Source organism: Ambystoma mexicanum, chromosome 6q (genome assembly GCF_040938575.1).
Source record: "Ambystoma mexicanum isolate Mex_15411 chromosome 6q, UKY_AmexF1_1, whole genome shotgun sequence".
NCBI classification, from domain to species: domain Eukaryota; kingdom Metazoa; phylum Chordata; class Amphibia; order Caudata; family Ambystomatidae; genus Ambystoma; species Ambystoma mexicanum.
In genome coordinates, this window is record NC_090937.1 from 47,264,969 (window position 1) to 47,272,381 (window position 7,413).

Sequence of the window (7,413 nt, forward strand, 5' to 3'; positions counted from 1 at the left end):
TTAGTGCTGGGTGTGCCCATTCATGTCCCTGATGACTGATCCAATATATGACAGTATTTCAATATAAGTACATGCTCATGTTTGCTTTGCCTATCGTGCCAGTATTACACAAAATCATGTTCATGCTGGCTCTGCCAATGTATGTAAATAATCCTAACATGTGAGCATACGCCAGTTGGCTTTAACAGTAGAAAATGACATGCCACTAAAAGAAAACATGTCCACACTGGCTGTACCAATGTACGCCGGTATGGCCACGTACAAACACTCATTATGTTGGTCTTATCCTTGACTCCAATAAAGAATGCCATGCTACAAAAAGAAAGCATGTCCAGGATGGCTGCACTAATGTAGACAATTATTGATATGTAAGAACTCTCATCATGTTGGCCTTACTCTTAATGCCAGTATAAAATGCCATGCCACAGTAAGAAACCATTTTCATACTTGTGACACCAATGTAGGTCAATATTGCCACGTAAAAACACTCATAATTTGGGCATTATGCTTGATTTAAGTAATAAATGCCATGTCATGCCACAGTCAGAAAACCTTTTCCAGACTGGATGCACTAATGTAGCCAATATGGCCACATTAGAATTCGAGATTGCTGGTGTTACCCCTGATGCCTATGGACTGCAAAAGTGGGGATTTAGACCAACAATACTCCACTTGTAAAAAATCTTTACTCCACTTGCCTCGGTAAATCCACAGGGATGAGTGGCAGTAACAGTAAGAACGTTTGGAGGTAATTACAACACCACCCTTGGAATGAGGCCCATTGTGTTCTTGGAAACCTGACAAATTAGGTCTTTTGTGGTTGTGATATAATTTCTATGGAATCTAACATTCACCTTTTATTCTTCTGCCACTAGTTTAGACGCCCACTTCTGAAATATGTTATTCCATTGTTGAACGATTGTAACTTTATGCAATGTCTTATTGCATGTCATTGTATAACGTCTGCTCTAGACAGGAAGAATGCTGAGCACTAGAGCATCTTCTACCATCTGCTATGAGGGTTGTACATGTAGACTCAGACAGAATTGTGATTTCTTGATATTTGGCTGAAGGTTTCGATTTTTGTAAACATGTATAGTATTATCTGATAAACTGTATTTTAGTTTAGACAGTTTTATGAAGTTTTTCGAAATGACCAATCGATGATAATGATGACCTCAGCACACTCACTGTTAGCCTTTGAGGCACCTACAACAATATCTTACTCCACAACCTAAACCACACTTTGAAAAAACAACTAGACAATCATGCCTTTGTACAACGAACTAAACCATTAACCCCTTGGACTCACAAGAATAAAATAAAAGCAAACAACTCACCTACAGACAACAAAAACACTTGTGCAAAATGTGCTGAACAACTAACCTCTCTCATATGAAAGATCTTCCTAATGTGCACAGAAAATATCTCACCATTGCCTAAACCACTGCTGCCAAACAACATGAAGGAAGCAAAAAATGAAAGCAACACTCTCTTTAGAGCAGTTAAACATTAGACAACCATCTCTAGGACCAATATGAGCCACACGTCACTTGAGTGCAATTAACACATTTTTGTCACCCACAACATCGGATGGGATATATCCTACCAAGTAAAACATCAAAATGGGAAGGTTTGCAGATGCTCGCCCTTAAAGTCCCTATACATACCCTGTGACCCTTAGGGTCAGTGCTTACACAGCCAGCCTCCTAACAGCTTCCGCAGAAAGCACTACGCCTGATCCTGGCAATATAAAGCACATTTCGCCTACTGGCAGCATTCTAAACTGGCCTGCAAATTACCTAAACCCTTCAGCTCCTTAGTAAATCGGCTCTAGGTTCTCACTTTCTTGGCAACTGAATCCTATCGCCTGCATCCTATTCCTTTGAGATGTCTTCCAAATCAGTGCATCCATCACATCACCCACATACATCTGCAGTCCTTAAAACCTGGCTTAATGTTCCGATGCAGCACCATTACTGCTAGTATCCAGGATACATGAAACACTCCTTGCATCTTGGATGATGTTGACTCCTGCCTCCATTGAAGCTCCCTGCAGTTTTGCGCAATGTCAATCATCTATTCCTGCTCAACATCTAAATGGGCCTAAAAGAGAAAGCACTGTACTGATTCCTCACATACCTCACAGATCACTTACTATGCATCCAAATGATCGCATCCATTCCAACATCATTGCCAGTCACCTGTGTTGTACCTCGAGGAACTTCACTTCGCACTGTACATGAAACCACTCGGAGGCCTCTTGGGTGCCCATAGACTCTCTATAGTGAGTATTATACTGATGGCATTCAACTCTACTGTAGACAGGGCTGGGCTGGCCTACAGGGAACTCTGGAGATTTCCCGGTGGGCATCTGCACCTTGGGCCTCTTTTGTAATTTATTTTCACATTTTCTCATAGGAAAATGGTTGGGATTGCTCAAAATGTGTAATATGGGGCCACTTTAAACATTATTTCCAGGGCATCTTTTGGTTCCCAGTCCACCCCTGACTGTAGAGTATCTTTTGGTGGAGACATACACCTAATCAAAGTCTGCCCTCATCCAGTCATGGATGCCTATAGCTTTTCTCAAACTGAACCCCACAAAGACTGAGTGGATTCCTGCCACTCACCAACAACATTGGCACCCCAAATTCCAGCTCGGGTTGTCTGCAATGAACCTCAAGTGATTTACCCTACAGCTGGCTCTCTGCATCAAAGCACTGTGACATTTCTGAAGACCTGGTTGTCCGTAGATCCATCCTGCACATCCACGCACAAGATGAGCAATTGGTTGCAATACATTACAAATCTTCGGAAGAATGCCCTCCAGCAGCCTTACACTTATCAGAACAAAAGGACTGGTCCCCAGCACCCTTTCCTCATTCACTTCATATGCATCGAACACCCGAATGAATGAGGGCACCAGAAATGCAAACATACTCATACTCATTAAGACGTGGACAGCGTCATTAAAATCTAGGTCAATTTCCAGATCAATCCTGTAATTCAGGAGTGTTGCTAGGTCTGGAAAAGATCAGGGGCTAAGCTAATGTCGGGACTGCCGGGACTCGGGGCTAGCTAGCCTTTTGGTTGTAGCCCCTGAGCTTCTATCCGGGGCTACAACCAAAAGACCCGGGGCTATAGCCCCCTCATCCCCCACCTAGCAACGCCTCTGCTGTAATTTGATATCCGTTCCACTAACTGCAGCAGCTGAGTAGGATCCTCCCTTCATCCCCGGTCTACAGGCCCTCTCTAGTTGTTATCACCCTCAAACCCTCTAAATTCGACTCTCGGAATGCCATCTACGAAGGATTCACAGAAGTCCAGTTGAATCCCTTTTTAGAGGATTTTGCTACCGAACAGGAAAAGGGGAGATCCACTGGTTATGCCTAGAATCAATCGGAGCTATAGGTCTGACGTTCAAATGATTGTCCGTATTACCTGTAGCCCTACTCATCAGCACTCTCACATTCCGACAGGTGATCCTAGAAGGCAGGATTAAAAATATGGGAGGTAATCCATGCACCCGCACGATCAGATTCCCCCCCCATACTTCTGCTTAAGAAAGCCACTTCAGCACACCTTTCAATTCAACCATAGCAAGTCTTCCAAAGCACGCTAGGCCGCCAGACTGAAGTCAAGGGTCAGGCGTGCTTAGGGGTCGATAGATGCACGGCACGCCACATTGGTTACATTTAAACTAAAGAAACAGTTAAGCAAGACGTTAAGCATTTGAAAATGTTGCAAAACCACAAGTGACAGTTTAGCATCCACCCACATAAATAAATGCTACATTTAAAGTGGCATCAGTACATCAAAAGGGCCTTATGGGCAATTACCACCCTCGCCTGGTGAGGCAGCCAATTAGGTTGGATCACCTGCAATTGTTGCATCCTTCCCTCCAGCAACATAGCGCACAATATAGCACCTTGCTCACAGTGCTCACTCATTTGTGACTAATGAACTCACAAGTGTTCAGTTTCTGCCTCGACTAGGGGTTAATACTTCTTAGTTCTCTTGGTTTCTTTCCGCCACCTTCCTACCTAATCTCTACACTCTTTCATTCAAAGAACAGAGACGTGAACGTCTACGTCTTAGCTCCTTATGTATCGTTCAGGGCTCACCCTGCTGCCGCCTTAAAGTGCAAGTAGGTAACTGCAGCCCAGAGACTGTGCCTGACCAATAAACTCATTATTACCAGAATAATCTAATACTGGCTTTAAATAAACCCTCGGTTCTCAACACCAGTGGAAGATCAAAATGAAACTAGAAGGTTAACGAGGGCTCCAGGGAGGGCTCCTGGGAGTGCAGGCAAAAGTGGAAACTTACACAACGAGGCACACACTCACGTAAGAGTGACTGCAGGGTTGCCCAAGTGCCATGTTTATGAACCCAGGTGTTCAAATGCATTCGTTTGGGAGTCAGGCTTGCACACCGAGTCTGTCAGGAGCCTGGGGCCCAGATGCCAGGCAAGGACATCACTTCACACACATGTTAGGTGTAAGGGGAAGTGACATCACTTACATGATGGCAATACAGGTACTAATGTCGTATGACGGTTGGCGGTGGTGAAAAATCACCGGATGTGACACCACAGAAGTAAACAAAGTACAATGAGTGTACGATTAATACAAGAAATAGTACTAACGCAGACACAAGTCTACTTTAGTCTTCAACAATGTATTGATTATGAGGCTCCATCAAGATGTAATGGGTGCAGTCATGGCATGCTAAGGGAACACACAGCACCCCCATCAAAGACCAGGACCAGTGCTTTCTGATGCCAGTGCAGGCACATAGGGCTAGTTCCTGGCGTCCTATATCTGTAAAGCTTCACTAAACATGGCCTCTAATGGCAGGCACTCCTCTAATAAGCTAAGCACGGGCCCATTCACCCAGGTATGCCAACTTATGCCATGTTCTGCCTCAAACCCCATGCACATTCATGCAGGCTACTGCCTCAACAGTCTGAACACTTTGCTTATAGCTCCAGTGCAGCGTCAGTCCACAGAGCACTGCCATCTGGTGCCATGTAAAGCCTGAAAGGCTAGACACATCATTCAGCCTGTGTGTTTTGCTATAGCACAAACTGAACTGAATGGGGAAGGTAAGGAAAGCCAAGTCTCTATGTTGTTAAGGGATTTGTTCAGGATCACACTTGTTGTTCAAGTGCAGAAGCTGAGATTTGTGCTTAGGGGACATTTTTCACAGTATCCAATTAACCAGATCTCATACCTTGCCATCTTTTTTTTCCTCTCACTAAATCCTAAGATTTCTGTATTCTGTTCTTGCAGGAGGAGAACCTGTTTTTCCTTTTTTTCACTCTAGTGAATTTGCAAAGCACCAAGTGTCCCACTAAATCAATCTGAAAATATGAAACACATCCTTATCGAAATCTGTTTGGTAAAATCAAGCTTGATTCATTTTGATGAGGGCGCAGGAGTGACCCAGTTAGTAGTGGCAACAAAGTAACTTACTGAGCTATCCCTATCACTTTCTACAAAGTTCATGAAAAGGGTACTTTCCTAACTGTACAGAAATACACAGAGATATGTGCTTTGCACAGATTACAATGTAAGGCTTAATGTGTCACACTTAGGCTAAGTGTGGACACAGAGAGAGGACTATAGCTTCACGCTATTGTGGGGAACGTTTAGCTTCCTTTTCCCAGCGGATGAATCTCACACTCGTGCAGTTCCGGAGCGTCTTCGACCGTTGGAATAGCTGAATGTGAATACACAAAAGTGAAAGAGTCACATCCAAACAGTGGCGTGCCAGGAATCACATTTAGGAGGGGCACAGAGGGGGGGGCAAAGACAAAAGTGGGGGGGCACAGATAAAAGTCGGGGGGGGGGCGGGGGCACAGATAAAAGTCGGGGGGGGGGGGGCGGGGGCACAGGTAAAAGTCGGGGGACCGCCTCTGAAAGGTAATGTGTGACGTCACAAGCACTCCTGCCGAGAGGCTTTTGTGCACACCAACTACCCACATGCCCGCTGCACCTCCCCTCCCATCAGAATGCAGGCACAAAGCATGCAGTGACTAATGACCCCATCATGAGCAGTTCCGTGCACTAAATTCTTATGGGAGGGGCTGCAAGCTGCTCTGCACAGTATGGAGGGCTCTGAGCAGAAGCCGGGCAGGAACACCCGAGAAGTGGCTCCTGCTCATGTTCATACCGATGCCAGAATGCATACCAAGATTCCTGCTAGCTCTGAAACAAAAGGAGAGTATTTGTGATATGCAGACATTTGCCTTAGTGAGTGTCAATAACACCACGAACAGAGAACACGGTCACTGCACGCCTTAGGTGGGGTGGGGGGGGGGACAAGGTGGGCCAACTTGTTTCATTGTACAATAAGCTGCAGGTTGACAATGTCTGCACATGAAACAGTAAATGAGCTGCTCATTGGTACAGCATCAATACAAAAATAGAGTGTGCTCAATTTCAGAGAACACTTCTGAGTAGCCTCTGCAGGTCTGCTGATGTTATCCGCGATACGTGTTCACGCCCTGTGAATGCCCAGGTTGGCTGTTTAACGAAACACTCCCGTGGAATACTTGGCAACATGACACCAAGTTAACTCACCACGAATCTACAAAAATCTGCCTGCGCACTTCCTGATTTCCATGCCCCGTTGTCATGTCGCTATCTGCCTATTGATTCCAATAAGGCAACACGAGAAATGATGTCATCGTGCACTGAGAGCCTTGACTATTGAAGCCAGATGTGGCACATATTGCATTTTGCACAGAGATGCGCAGTTGGGTAGCACCCATGGCTGCATAGAATGGGCAATGCAACCTGTATGCAGTGCCGGCTGAGGATGCATGCATAGGGGGCAGGACATCAATAAAAGTGCATATATGCCATACCTTAGTCTTCGGAGCTCAGGATGCCATCTGCTGCTACTACAGGGTACACAGAGGTCTCTGGCATGCACAGTTGCTTATAATTTCCGAACAGCCAATCTGGACTCGCTGTGCCGACAAGGTGTGAGTCAGTGCTGTCCGTGAATGCCCTTCTGGTAATTGCCCTCTAAAAATGGCGCTATGCCTGGCAACCTTTACGAATATAAAACCCAGACAATGTATGAATAATATTTATTTTAGCTCTAAAATTGTTTCATAATTGAAGTGGATTTGTATACTTTTTTGTCCGCACATACTATTAATAGTGACTACCCAACTATTGTCAGGATCCTAAGACTAACCGCGAAGCACAACACATCGTTTAATTCGGGCACAGTTTTTATTGTTACTAGATATTGTTTTGCCAGCAGAAAATACAATAAACAAATTTCTCTGCACACATAGTGCTTAGAGGAGGAGAAACCAGAGCATTCCTGTGTAGGGCCGAGCCAGGGCCCAGTCAGAGGGTCTACCCTAACTGGCTAAATAATGGGCAGGTA

At 45.0% G+C, this 7,413-nt stretch overlaps 1 protein-coding gene across 1 annotated transcript in view; it reads right to left on the reverse strand.

Annotated features, from left to right (window-relative positions):
- LOC138515451 (uncharacterized) overlaps nucleotides 1–7,002 on the reverse strand; it is a 43,659-nt gene extending 36,657 nt beyond the window's left edge. Inside the window, exon 1 of the mRNA XM_069630287.1 lies at nucleotides 6,878–7,002. The gene's annotated coding sequence lies outside the window, so the exon portion shown is untranslated. The remainder of the gene's footprint in view (nucleotides 1–6,877) is intronic.
- Between the last annotated feature and the right edge of the window lie 411 nt (nucleotides 7,003–7,413).